The sequence below is a fragment of the Mixophyes fleayi genome, chromosome 1 (assembly GCF_038048845.1).
Source record: "Mixophyes fleayi isolate aMixFle1 chromosome 1, aMixFle1.hap1, whole genome shotgun sequence".
Classification (NCBI taxonomy): Eukaryota; Metazoa; Chordata; class Amphibia; order Anura; family Limnodynastidae; genus Mixophyes; species Mixophyes fleayi.
In genome coordinates, this window is record NC_134402.1 from 290,027,561 (window position 1) to 290,043,020 (window position 15,460).

General features: G+C 40.3%; 1 protein-coding gene across 1 annotated transcript in view; it reads right to left on the bottom strand.

The window, feature by feature from the left end:
- LOC142155399 (guanine nucleotide-binding protein G(q) subunit alpha) overlaps positions 1-15,460 on the bottom strand; it is a 102,618-nt gene that overhangs the window by 31,072 nt on the left and 56,086 nt on the right. The window lies entirely within an intron of this gene.

Below are 15,460 nucleotides of genomic sequence, written 5' to 3' on the forward strand. Positions count from 1 at the left end.
TAACTAAACCAGACTGTTAATGCAGCCTTTTTTTTTAAAAAAAAGATCACAGAAATGTCAACTAATTCAGTGATGGCAAGTTTGTAATTTAAATTCTAATGGTCTTGGGGTACGGTTAGTAATGAGAGGAAAAATACATTATATCATGGGACAGAGGATCCATTTTAAAGTTTTAATATAAAATATGTTTCAGCTCTAATGGATTCGACATAAGATTTCTCATGTTCAGCTACCGAAGACCTAACGGTCTAGCTCGAAGAGGGGGTGGAGGGATTTATGAAATGCAATCTGACCAATGAGTAACAGATGTAAAATGTAGATACTGTACAGTGAAATAGTTTGTGCTGTTAAGTATCTATAGCAATTGTCGGGAACAGTACAGCGGGATTTCTATTTAGACATGTGCCTACTGGTACCCAAGGCACACCAGTCCCGTCTATATGTCATTTACAAAGTAGTCCTACCTTAAATTACAGTCACATTCCTAAGATGTTTTTATTACAGTAACAAAATATATATAGTAAATGTATTACATTCATATCATTCAAACACGTAAAAAGGCGACATGACAGGGGCATGGCCTAAATACCATCTTGATCAGATGTTGGGACCCAGAGCTCTCTCCCTGGAGGCCCTGATTTTGCTTTTTCTGGGGCTGCTGTCCCCACCATCCCTTCCCAATCATCTCCTAACTTCACCAGGCATCATAGGTGCCGTTACCTGCTGCAGACGGAGACTCCTCTGAACATCCTGAGTGTCCCCAGCACGGGTCCCATGACAGTCAGCGCTGCCACAGATTCAAGTTCCTGGGGCATTCCTACAGTACCCCTCTGGCTCTCTAACTGATCCAGAGTCAACCCTGCCGGGCCGTGTACTAGTGGCGGTGGTGAAGGACGGAGTGGACCAAGGGCGGCAATCTCCGTTTTTCGGCCCGGCACATCCAGTTCACGGGGACCCGACGACTCGACAAAGCAGCCTGATTACCAGGGCTCCCCCAAGTGGCACCGCACCTGGTCTGGTGTTTAGCCCACCCTGTGAACAGGACTGGCGGGAACTGCATGTCCCCCCCCCCCCCCATCAGTAAAGGGTAGCTACCTCCTGTTCTTCTTGTGTCACTTCCAGTCTGCAGTGACTACTTACTGGGGGTGGTTTGGAGTACAAGTCTTTATACCCCTCTGCGGACATGGTGTGGACCCCCAATCTCCTCCTCCTTGCTACGGCAGTGAGTGTACAACCACAGTACTGCTTATCTACATTTTTACATTCAAGATGCATAGCGTCCAGTCCATCTATGGGGGGCTCCTCCTGTGCCGTCATGGCGTTGCTGTAGCTATACCCCCACAGCCTGTTTGTTATGCTGCACCTATTAATGCTATTCTTACTCCGCAAGACTATCCGCCCTATGATCCTCAGACCGTTACACACTTTATCTGTACCTTAACAGGGACATGGGTCGCAAACAGAACAAACCCTCTACATCAACCCTGAAGGTTCCGTTTTTTAAGCCACACACCTCCTCCTCACCAGGGACCCCAACTAAATCTTAGGGTCCCAAAGACAACAATAGACTTTCTTGAGACCTCTGTTTAAACACTTTCGGAGGACCAACTCTCACAGTAACCTTGATGCCCTGCTCACAGTCAAGACGATGCAACTTATGCGGACTTCGCTTAAAGCAGACGATGGCAGAAATGCGCACATCTCTGCAGGAAATATACACACACAAGTCACAGAGTTGGGCGGCTGCACCTCACACGTTGAAGACAAAATGAAGGAACTGGTGGCGTCTCATAATGGTCTGATAACCTCTCAGATTGGAGGCCCAGGTCCTCTCTCTCACTGACAAATGGGCTGACCTCGAGGATCGCTCCAGGCGGTACAACTTGAAAATCCGAGGCATTGTCCGGGACCTTATCTCTAAATTGCTCCCGACTGGCTCAACTAGACATGACTTCCTCCTAGACCGTATACACTGCCTTCCAAAGTCTGGAGGTTGTGTCCTGGGACACACTTATGAGGGTCCATTTCTTTCATGTCAAGGAGAGGATCATGAGAGCGGCCAGAGCTTCCGACTCTGCAGCAATCCTACAAAATTTAACTTAACTTTTTACCAACTTCACTCCCGCTAATATAGCCAAGAGATGCTCTTTTCAACCCATCACCAGAGCACTATGTGATCAAGAGATCCAGTATCGCTAAGGCTTTCCAGTTAAATTGATCATCCACCACAACAACTCTACCCACATCATTGCCTCTCTGGATGAAGGAATACGTCTCCTGCAGTCGTGGGACATACGAGCACCTTCTGCTGATCTGCAACAGTCATCACGGGTGCGTTAGGATAGATCAGGAGATTGAGCATCCAGCACTCTGTTTCAAATTTACCTTTAAATCCTGGTGCTACCGGCGGGACCCATGACACTGCCCTACTTCTTCCATTGCCACCCTAACTACTAGTTTGTGTCTTCCATTATCGTTTCAATACCTAGAAGACTCTTCTTTCCACGGAAGAGGGCGTGGGTCCCCAGAGGTTGGCAAACAGGACTCTGTTTCCCGTACTTTATTACACCTAGCTAAGTTGCTATTGATGTTTACATATAAATGTTCAGCATACAGAATGTTATCTTACTATTTAGACTACACCATGTTTGTACATCAACAGCAAAAAAGATTTTTCTCAAATTTTGAGCTAGATTCTCTACACTATGCATATCTGTTTGTAGTTACTCTTTTCTACTACACAAGGCGGGTGGGTGTTCTTGCGGCTTGTTCCCGGGTGGGTATAGGTGAATGCTCCCCCTTACCAGGTCATGTTTCCTAAGATACTAACTTTGCCGGTTACTCTTCCATCCAGCAACTACGCTAACCCTAGGCCTGGGGTTATTTCTGTTCTTATTTCTATCCCCTCTCCCCCCTTTCTCCCCTCCCCCTCAGAACCCCTCCCTTCTCTGGGTACACTCCAGATTTATTTATAGAACCCTCATAGATCTCTCTGTGCAGCGGCAGCCTCCACTTGCTCTTTAGGGGCCTGATTCATTAAGGTTCTTAAATGAAGAGGATTCTCATTTCAGTCTCCTGGACAAAACCATGTTACAATGGAAGGGGTGCAAATAAGTGTTCTGTTTTGCACACAAGTTAAATACTGCCTGTTTTTTCATGTAACACACAAATATCAACTTTAAATTTCAGTGTACAAATAAGCTATCAAATATTTGTGTGTTACATGAAAAAACAGGCAGTATTTAACTTGTGTGCAAAACAGAACACTTATTTGCACCCCTTCCATTGTAACATGGTTTTGTCCAGGAGACTGAAATGAGTATCCTCTTCATTTGAGATCGTTAATGAATCAGGCCCTAGATTATTACGTTTCTTTCACTCAACGTAAAAGGCTTGAACTCTCCCTCCAAGAGACGTTTATCTTTGTCCTACTTCCACTAGCAGTGAGCGGATGTCGTCGCTGTATAGGAGACTCATTTTCTTGCTAAAACTCGACCCGTTTTTAAAGATAATAGGTTTCCCACTGTATATACTGCCAATGTCCTCTTAAACGCAACGGTGTGGCCCTCCTATTTTGTGGCAAATCTAATTTTGTTCTCACCTCTAGTATACCTCATAAAAACAGTTGGTACATAATTGTTACAGGCTCTTTAGACGACCAGGTCATTACTATTGTTTCCCAATACACCCCGAATGCTCGGCAAGTGTCTTTTCTCAGAATTACCTTTCGAGATATTGACAAGCATAGACAAGGTTCGCTCATCATTATGGGCGACTTTAATATAGTTGCTGACCCCAAACTGGACAGATTTCACACCCCCTCTTCACGCTCAGAGGACAACCTGGTAGGCCCTTCTGCAGCATTTTCCAGACTGCTGGCGGAATTCGCTTTGTTTGATGTCTGGAGGACCCAGGCCCCCTTGGAGCGAGATTATACAAACCATATCGATCTGATCCTGACAGAAAAATGATAGCTACAGAACACCAGAACAGCCGGTATCCTCCAGATGTCTTGGTCAGACCATTCCCCAGTAGTCTGGACCTGGCGCTTCCCCAAGGCGTCAATTCCTCCGGGCTCTTGGTGCCTCTCCCCTCACCTCCTTACCCTTCCAGAGGCTAAGGCTGCCCTACAACAAACCCTAGACACCTATGTAGAAACTAACTCCCCGAAGGACATCTCTGTTCCCAACTTTTCCTGTGCACTCAAGGCGGTGGTCAGGGGCTCTGCAAACCAAACAGGAGCAAGACTTAAACACGCCTCCCTCCATCACCAGCAAAACTTTGAATCGGAGTTGTCCTCACTCCAGTCTATTAATAAAACACAGCCTTCCGCAGACCTTAACGTCCGTATTGCTCTCATTAAGGCCCAGTTACAGAAACTTCTCCATATCCGCACCCACCATGCGCTGAATAGGCTGAAAACAAAAGTTATATGTGGCTGGCAATTGGGCTGGTAGACTCCTAGCCAGAAAACTGAGAGGTCAAAGAGCGCAGAATCGTATCAAACACTTATCAAGTCTCTCAGTAGTCAGACTCTCTAACCCCAAAGACATTGCCAATTCCTTTACAGCTTATTACTCTAAATTATATAACCTCTGAGATGATAGTCTTACACCCCAACCGACCCCCTCCCTAATTGCAGACTTCTTGAACAAGAGCCACCTACCAACAATCCCAAATGATTCCAAATTGGCCCTTAACTGCCCATGAACACAGGCTGAGAATTTGATGGTAATCAAATTACTCCCTAAAGGACAAAGCTCTGGGCCCCGAAGGGTTCACTAATAACTTCTACTCCACATTTCAGAAGGTCCTCACCCCAATTCTAGAATGATTATTATTAAAGTAATTCTATCGTTTTAAAACAAGCATTGCCCAATCAATTGTATGTGTTTCCAAAGAACAAGGTGGTTTATTTTAGCAGATGTAAATAGTCAACAATTCAATACATTATTATATTATGATACAGTACAGTACAGCCAATACCAAAAGATAAGTACATACCAATGCTATCGCATGCGCTCGCTGCGCACCCACGGGACCCGGTGGACAGTATATCTGTTAGAATACTGTGTCAGAGTTGACTGAGAACCAGGCGGTGTGCAGCAATGATTATATACAGTACAGTGTTACACTTGAACAATAGAGATGACGTAGATTGTTTCTATAGGTCCAGACGTTGGGTGGGTCCAGGGTAAACAGATCATAGGTTGATTCAATCTAAGGAATCCAAAGGTGGGGGGTCGTCTCTCCAGGGGGTCTGCTCCTTTCATAGCCAGCATCATACAAAGGATTATTCCCTAATATCAATAACTAGAGTATGCAATGTGCGATCGGACAGCTGCTGATGAATAGGGGATCAATATGATACCAGACATGCCACCTTTCCCACAACCTGAACCATATATATCACTGAAGCGTACGTATAATCATTACATATATATATATATATATATATATATATATATATATATACATACTACTAATAAATCAAATATTATCTGCTCATAAATTACAGTGTAACGGTACCAATATGAATACGAATTATATAGATAACTAAATGTTGTAATGTGAGTGTGTGCGTATTTTACCGTGCGATCGCATCACGCCACGTGTTACGTGGCGTACGCTTCGCAATCGCACGGAAAACCAATATTAAACCAATATACTTTCGTTCATCCAATTATACGACTTCGACATTATTTAATGAGGATTCTAGACAGGAAACATTTAATTTTATTTTTTTAAACAATTATCCCATGTCATACTATTGTGACTCATTTGTGCTTAATATACAATTCTAGATACCGTACTTTACCACACTCGCTATAAATATGGCCTGTAAATTTTGCCTAATCATACTGGCCTGTGGATGTAAGATGTGCATTGTGCCAGTACTCAAAGGGAAGTGTTTATAAATCTACACAATGTACCATCTTGTAAAACAAGCAAAAGTGGCGTTCAATGCAGTCACATCAATAAACACTATGGTAAGATCTCGAACACTCATTTATTTTTCATCAAAAGAAACATACCCTATACCATATTGATTCAGTAAAACTATTTTTATTTATTTTGACGTTTAGACTTCTGTTTTAACAGATGTGTTTAAAAAAAAAAAAAAAAAGTTTGTGAACCAATCAATTAGTAGAAAACCCCAAAAAAGGTAATTAAAGCCACAGATAGACCTCCGAGCCTTTAGCTCCTTCCTGCCTTATGCCATGAGCTTAACCCATGGTTTCAACTCTTATTAAAAGCTGGGGGAATCTAGTGACTTTTTCCGGTTATACAACAGAGAATAAGACTGAACTTTATCTTATTCTTTGCCCGGTGTAGCTAACTTCCACATCTGATTATCCCATCCGCACAATGCAAGCAGCTCACACAGTACATCTGAGATCAGCTAAGGTTGTGCAGTCTTTAACAACATGGTCTGCCCCTCTTTCTCTGCAGGAAAGCGGCGCAATTCCTGCTTTATTCATTAAAGGAATTTTTAGGCAGGCCCTGTTATCACCACCATTTATTTATATAGCACCACTAATTCCGCAGCACTGTACAGAGAACTCATTCACATCAGTCCCTGCCCCATTGGAGCTTACAGTCTACATTCCTAGCATACACAGACAGAGACACTAGGGTCAAATTTGATAGCAGCCAATTAACCTACTAGTATGTTTTTGGAGTGTGGGAGGAAACTGATGCACCGCAAACACGGGGAGAACATACAAACTCCACACAGATAAGGCCATGGTCGGGAATTGAACTCATGACCACAGTGCTGTGAGGCAGAAGTGCTAACCACTTAGCCAACCGTGCTGCCTGTTATATACAAGTGTGCTGCAAAGCTGTTGTCCATTTTTGGTTCTACTTACACAAGTGAACATTTTCTATCATGGTGCATATTAAAAACAAGCACAACAGGTTGACGGATGGAAATCACTCTGCAGAAATGTGCTGTGCCCATTCCAACATTACACCTAACTTTAAAAGCTGTTTGAAAATCTGGTCACCCGCAAGTCATATTAAACGGTCAGATATTTTTTGTTATAGCTTCTATCATCTGTCTTTAATTAAAATGCCTCTTGATATGTTATTACAGGCTGGTATCTGGTTCTTTGATTCAATGTAATAATTGAACTTATTACTGAGATTAACATGCAATCCTTTTGAAGGTTCAAGGGCAGCACATGCAGACTTGTATTTATTATTATTAGGTCACCCATGACTGCGGCAGGCCTGCAGGAGGCCTGGGATGCATAGTGGGTTATTCGCATTGTATTGCATTGGTGATCGTTAGGTGGCTGGCCCCGCTGGTGCTCTGCTTCTTGGTGGTTGGTCCCTCCCGCCCCCCCCCCCCCCCCCAGGACTAGCTAAAATCCTGCATCAGGGATGCGTACCTGTCCCCCCCCCCAATTCCTGCCCCTTCCTTTTTGCAAACAGAAACATGCAACTTGAAATGCTGACAGACTTCAAAAGGAACAGAGCCACCTGCGGGTCAAGTGACCGTGAAAGTCATTTCTATCCAATAACTTTAGAAGCAGCTGTCAAGCATGGGTAAATATGTTTAGCCACTTGCTTAATCGACTCCACAAACGCATATATGGGTTTGTTTGAAGGCCCTCTAAACTTTAACACAAGTAACATTGCCTAAAGTCAGAGCAAGGAGTAGTAGAGGTGTAGGAATATCAAAATAAATAACTATTGGGCACTTGCTAGATGTAACAATATTTGGTGTAAATTGTGAAATTAAAAAATGCAAAGGAAATATAAATCATTTGCCACACAATCTATTCACATAAGTGTGTGTTTTGTATTGGCAGCATTTAGTACAATGTTTTATGAACTATAAACTACTAAAATTAACTAGAGAAATATAAATGCAATTGCAAACATTTGTACAGTCTCCACAATGTTTGTGATAAAGTCTGTAAGAGCCGTAACTGAAACATTTTGTTTTAGACTTTATAGAGCCTTATTCAGAGGCATAACTAACGGAGTAGGGAAGCAGGGACAGTGCCGACCCTCTGCAGCTGCCGTGCAGCAGGCCCCATTATCTCCATGGGCACCAATAATAGTTCCGCCACAGGCCTTACTGCCACATTTAATTATGAAATGTGCACATCAGTCACTACATTAAGTGTTAATGTAGCCAAGGGTTCAGTTGAGTGACATTGTACGAAACATGATGGGAAGAAAAAGTGCACGTGGACAAGTACTTAGCCAGATAAATTGCAGAAAAACTCGGATTTAATCTTGCCTTATGTTTGGAAAAGGGCCAAACATCACTTTAAAACAGTCTTTAAGTGGTGTTCAATAGCTTTTAAATATGAGCAATCAAAGATATGGAAGATAGCAAAGTACACCTAATTGCTTCTCCTGATGACTTCGCACACTTCCCCACTAGGTTTATAAAGGAAAACTGAAATATGCAAGACTGAACTTCCAGCCCGAAATGCAGTATTAACATACAAAGTCCTGCATGTCTATCAAACCTGCCTCTGAGGACTTCTGCACAACTTGCTTTTTGGGGATAGAGAAGTTCATAAAATGTTGTCCTATCGGAGTTTCCATGAGAGTATAAATGGTTCTTAGCAGTAGATTTAGCACAAGTCTTCATCCAAATTATAGCACTTCACATTCAACGTCAGTAAATTTACTGATCGTCGGTGTCTAGTGCCGCTAAAAGCCAAAATACGCTTGGCTCTGTCTATATTCAGACAGTAAATAAATGGGCAACCTTGCTTTCAAGTGATGTTATAGCCAGAGTGGTGATATCTCTAGCTTCAGAACATTGAATGTTTGTGAATTCCAGAAGAAGAGGGAAGGAAAAGCCAGGTTGTCGCTGTAAAGGGAAAGGAGCTTTCATTGCTAAGCAAACTCAGCAAGTAGAGTGCATAGTGTCTATTTTCACCAACTGGTGTGCATGCTAAGAGGATTGGGGGCACTTGCTGCATACGGATTAGCATCACTACCAGATACACTTCAACAATGAACTATTTTTTTTTTAGTTTATAGGTCTATTCATTTCTTTACATTTATAATGCTTTCAATCCAGACTGAAAAAATAAATATTTACAGTCATTGAACCCAATTTCATACAAATGGTTAAAAATGTTATGACTGCCGTGATGAAATAAGTTTGCTACAAACAAGCATCAACTTTGATACAGAACAAAAGTAATATTCACATGGTTTTGATAGCAAAACACATTAAAACGAAAAATGTGAAGAGACCCATAGGCAAGTTACAGTCAGACTCCTTACTCACTGGAGTTAAAACGCTGCATGCAATATGTTCAAACTATGCAATCACATTAAAATAAAACCCATGCTATACAGCTATACTTATTTACGTTTATACATGTATCTGCCATCAAGATTGTATGGGCTCTGCTGGTTTCATTTTAGCACGTTCAAAGTAGGTTACGGCACTTGATCTGGGGGTACATTGTGTATATACCCACTAAAGGTTAACAAGATCAGTTACACCAGCATTGTGCCTTTTCCCTGCATTCATTTTAATGGGGTTGTGTGCTACATCATCATCATTTATGTATATACATGTAGAAACTAGTAGGCAACTGAAACTAATGGATCTTTGTTAATCCCACAACCTCCCACATTAATAGATACTGAATTGTTGTCTACCAATGTGTAATCAAAGCAGGGAGACCATTCAAGGAGTATGACAAGCCATCTATTGATGATCTGGTAGCAGGGAACGGAAGTAACTATGGACTCTGTCAGTTAGTGGTGAGCAGCCATAGGGCTTGGACATATATTTTTCCCTCCCCCACTATAGGCATATTGAGAGAAGAAAAAAAAAAAAGATATTTTGTTTTCTACAGTGGTTGATGAGGGTTTTGGGAATGTTAAAACAAAAACAAATATTTTTTGTATAATGGGCCGAGCCTTTAGTGACCCCTTACAATTATAATGGGGCCATATGGGTCGGAGAAGAGGGTTTAAAAGTGAGACAATGCAATAAAGGAAGGAAATAAGAAACTGTATAAAAGCAATAGGCAAGAGAGAGTGAGATTCATGGAAATAGGTAAGTATATGACACAGGGATAAGTTATGCACGGATGCTAGAAAACAGGCAGATGGGAAAAACAGGTTGTGGAATAAGCTAGGATAATTGGAAGGTTTCTATAATGTATTTTAAGATTAAGATAAAACACTCTAAGACTAATAGGATTCCTCAATTTCAACAACATCTATAGCATATTTCAGGGAATTGGATATACTAGCCAATGTTCCAGTTCACAACATAATTTCAAGCTTGGCAGATGGCAAAGCCACCATGTCTCTCCATATGTAAAAATATGAGCATGCCTTACCATGCTCTAGATTATGGATCAAACCTCCATGTCATTGACAGCTACTTAAGTCTACAACATGTGATAATTGTTTATCTGTCAATCAATGACTGGCAAGTCTTTAACTAAAAATGCCATGTTACAAGGATTTTTTTTACCCCAAAAAAATATCTGAAGAAAGATGGCATATAATTATGCTCTTTTATTTCCCCCTTTCAGTTTTGGATATATTATTCTTTAAATGTAGCTCTTCTGTATGCTGGGAACATGGGGTGAATGGGTCCAGTCAAATTACTGTATGCATCTTTCAGGGCAGTACTGTCCAAAGACTCACAGACTTAAAGCAGATTTGTTTTTATTACATTTACACGGACAGTGATGTAGAATTTGAGGAAGGCTGCAGAGGTTTCCACTGCTGAAGACTGGGGCAAAGGCTGATGACAAATTGAACCATGACACCATGGGAAGTCTGGTAAGGGGACTGTGGAGAAACAGCCTTTCCCACAATAACTAAGGGACTACAAATGGAGATTAAGAGCTCTGGCACTATTTTCTGCTTTTAATGCTTTGAGTTCCTGGTAGACTGCTCAAATCTACTTTACGCCACCCATCTCAGACATACACAGACGGGAATTTTGCTTTCCCAGTGCAATAGCGGTATAATTAGTCATCATTGCAATGTGAATTTGGAAGATGGATTAGTAAGGAAGTGTAATTGACCACAATATATCACTGAGTTCAAAGTTTGCCTGCTCAGGAAGAAAGCCTTGATAACTGAAGATTTTATATCAAGTACAGTATTTTAACTGGAAGGCAGCCAGTGAGTTCGCTTGATTTAATAAAAAGGGAGTGGTTCTTCCAGAAAATAATTATAAACACAAATCGAGTCTACAACAGGAGTCTTGTGACTTGAATCAAGTAAATGTACTTTCTGATGTCTGAGATATCAAAATGTTATTGAAATCTAAATGCAATCGTGACTAAATGTAGTGTTTTAGTGCAAAGATTACAGAGATTATAAGAGAAACAAAAAAGGTGCATATATTTCAACAAAAAGTCAAAGTGTATAATTCCAGTAAAGGTTCTGCTTCGGAGTTTCATGGGTCAGTTTTTCAACTGCAATATAGTAATATGGAGTGTGGGAACAACACAATACTCATCTCAATTTGCCTTTCTACAACAAACACAAATTGAAAAACAACTACTTGACAAATGTACATTAAAGCAGTTTTACTACGGTCATCTTCAACATTTAACTGAAAGAGAACATTTGATATGTTAGAATTGGAAGGGTTTATCACATATTAAACCAAATACTGAAATTTTACATCTAGAACATGTATTTTGCATAGCTGCAGGCAAATTGTTTATGCGTAAGTTATATAAATGCAAAGATTACAAAATGTGTTTTATATAGAAAACAAAGACAAAAAACAACAACCTACAAAAAAACAAAACAAAACATCACTTTCCTGTGTTACTGTGAAAAGGGTACATACTAGGATTATAATGCGCTAATGTGCATGTGCTGATATCCTGAAATCTAATCTATGTTAAAACAGCTAACAGGCTCTGGGGGAGAATTATTAAACAGTCGCTGCTTGTAGTAAATATATTACACATAGCACAAACGCATGATTGTAATAAAATGATTATAGTTTTTCAATGTGGTATCCTTTAAAAAATATATATATATATATATAATATCCTTCAAAGTATAGATGTTAATAAAAATATAGAAACCATATTAAAAGAGGACAGTAATAAAAAAATAAAAGATAGCGATACGTATTGTAACAAATAATTGACAAATTGATTATACAAACTCAATACATATTAAAAAAAAATACATAATCACATACAAAAATATCTCTCTCTGCTCTTGAAACAGTATTTACAAAGCTAACTACCACTGCTAGTAATTTGCAGTACTTCTTTATTATTTCCTCATTACCTTCTTACAGATTTCACTGTTCGTTTTCATATATTCAAGTCGTTCCTTCTTTATTAATTATCTATTCAAAATGTAATGCCATATACAGTGCTGTACATAGAGATCATGACATAGTACATACAACGATACATAACAGATAGCGGGTATCGGCAAGACGATCTTTACCTTCTAAGGTGTTTGGAACACATGATACAGAAGGTAGCGGAATCACAATTGCGGATGGCTATTGTTAGGCAGCAGCATTATCAGCTTCCAATAATAAATAATAAAGCAATCATAGGTGGTATAGTACGGTTGGAACAAGGAGAGACAGCAGAAGACAGACAGCTAGTCACTGTAGAAATTTTAAATCGGTCACCTGCTAGCAACCATAACTGTCCATCACCTTTTATCATAATGGAGCGCCCTGCCTCCGCTGGAGGAGGCTTTTGCTTTCATGCTACAGAGGAACTTTTGTGGTTACCTGTACATTTGTATGAACGGTTTGTAGCCCAGTGTATTTCTATAGGGTCATGCTTTCTGCTGGAAAAAAAGAAAAGAAAAAAGAGCCAGAACAGTTGTCCCCCTTGTTTAGTGGCAGCTGCATTCACCAATGGGGAAATGAAGTTACCCTAAAATCTTTACTAGGCAAAAAGGAGTGGATGGTTTCTTCTCTGGTTATTCAGAAATAATTGTGAAAGCTCTAAAAATCTAACGCCGTTTCCTGGAGCCAAAGAAAAACTATGATGACTGAACTACACAATTGGTGGGATGTTATTGCCTTGAAAATTTATGAGACGGTTAATAGCATCCTAAGGGGTCTGTGAATTAAGAAATTGCCATCTTTGAAGGTTTCGGTACAGAGTTTCAATAGACTTGAAATATTGTCTTACCAGAATGTTCTTTTAAATGAAATGATTTAATCAGGTCACAAAGAAAAATAACATTGTCTGATTTTGGATGACATAAAACATTTACAAATTAAAATGAAAACATCTCATTATGATTCCATTTTTCAGATGTATAGAACATGAAACAAAACCAAAAATGGCAACCACTATCAAACCTCTATGCAGCAGACACTGAAATCCACCTCTCCCTCATTTTTTTCTATCCAATGTATCTAACTGACTCTCTGCTATCTCCACTTGGATGACCCAACAACGCCTCAAACTTATCCAAATGCAAAAGCATCATCTTACCCAATATCAATATCACTACTCCTCTGCACATCTCCCTCAAGGGTGATGACGACTACTACTAATATTATCGTAAATGTATTAGATGGCGCAATGCTCCACAGCACGATAGTGGTGACAACAGGACATACAACAGATAGGGGGCAAGGTAGACGAAATAAATGCATGCAGGAAAACAAAGTTTAGAGAGGGCCCTGCTCATGAGAGCGTTTACTTTCAAATTGGAAGAGGGCACAGCTGAAACAAGAGGAATAAATGTGGCTTAGAGTGGAGACTGGGACAATTGTAGGGGTGCATTAGTGTGGAAAGTACAGATGGGAGCAGGGAAGCTCTAATAAAGAGATGGATTTTCAGAGTGTGTTTGCAGATCTCATGGCTGTGGGAGTATGAGTGTCTGGGCGTGGTAGGGAATTCCATAAGTGAATAATGGCTACTCATTCTCTTCCCGATAAGCCTGTTTGAATTATTGCTGACATTGTTGATATCCTCTCTATTGAACTTCCCAGTCCCCTGAACATAAAGTTTAGAAAGGAGGAGCATTGACACATGAAAGAAACAGTTCACCGGGGGAGGTAAATTATTATGCTTGGAGTTGAAAGTGGATGAGAGTGGAGTATGGCGTGGATCACAACAGATCTAGAGAACCAACTATAAGAGGCAAACAGAAGATTAAACTTTGTACTGTACCCAAAATTAACGCATTTAGTACTTATTTTCTGAATTTTAGGGTTATATTTTTATTTTCTAAAATAAGATGCATCAATAGAAACATAGGCAAATTTAGGCAATCCAAGATAACTTTGTATAGAATCTAAATAAGCCTCCTGTGTCTGAAGGAACTAAGTAATTAAGTGAATTACCGTGTTATCTAGAATGAAATGTCACCCTTTATATTATCATTTATTTATATAGTGCCATTCATTTTACACAGCACTGCAGAGAATGTGTAGTCATTTACAGCCCCTACCCATTGGAGTTTACAATCAAAATTATCGACTCTAATGTTGTCCACTAAAGTCAATAGTTCAACGTTATTGGGCGAGAGAATCGGTTGCACAACTCTGTAAATCCCTTCACTGACTGCCCATTCCTTCCAGAATTAAATTCAAGCTGCTCATCCTCCCTTACAAAGCACTCACCTCCTGATTTTGTCACACTAAACACCTCCACTTGGCCACTTTGCTCTGCCTCTGACATTTGCCTCTTCTCCCCTCACACCCGTCTCCAAGACTTCTCCCAAGCTGCTCCCCACCTAAGGAACTCACTACCGCAGCCTAATAGACTCATCCCCCAACCTTAAAACCTTCAAATACTCCCTCAACACCCCACTCTTCATGCTTGCCAATCTACTCCCTCTTAAACCCTCATATCCACTTCCTTCACCCACCATGTTTACTGGTGTCCCATTTGCTTCTGTCTCTATACCCCACTCCCCATAAGCTCTCACAGGCAGGGACCTCCCTACCCAATGTCTTCTAGCGGTCTACCTTGCACGTCCCCATTAGGTTATATGCTGAAGTTTTATAGCAGTATATAGATTATAAATACTTTTGCAAGTAATTTTGCTTAATTCACACTTTTTTTGTAACACTTGTCTGTTATTACAACTACTTGTATCCAAGGGGTATATTTACTAAACTGCGGGTTTGAAAAAGTGGAGATGTTGCCCACAGCAACCCATCAGATTCTAGTTATTGATTTAGTACATTCTACAAAATGACAGCTTGTATCTGATAGGTTGCTCTAGGTAACATCTCCCCTTTTTCAAACCCGGAGTTTAGTAACTATACCCTCAACTGTTTGTAATCTTATTTATTTGTATTCATGCATTTGTTATTACTCTGTATTCATGTAACTTTATGCCAACTGTTTGCTGCAGAGTATGTGATGCATTATAAATAAATGATGAAGATGGCAATAGACAGAAGAGTTCACATGTCAGCCATGTCACGTTTACACAAGACAAAAATATAAATAAGCAGTTTAGAGTTTGACAAGGTTCTCAATTT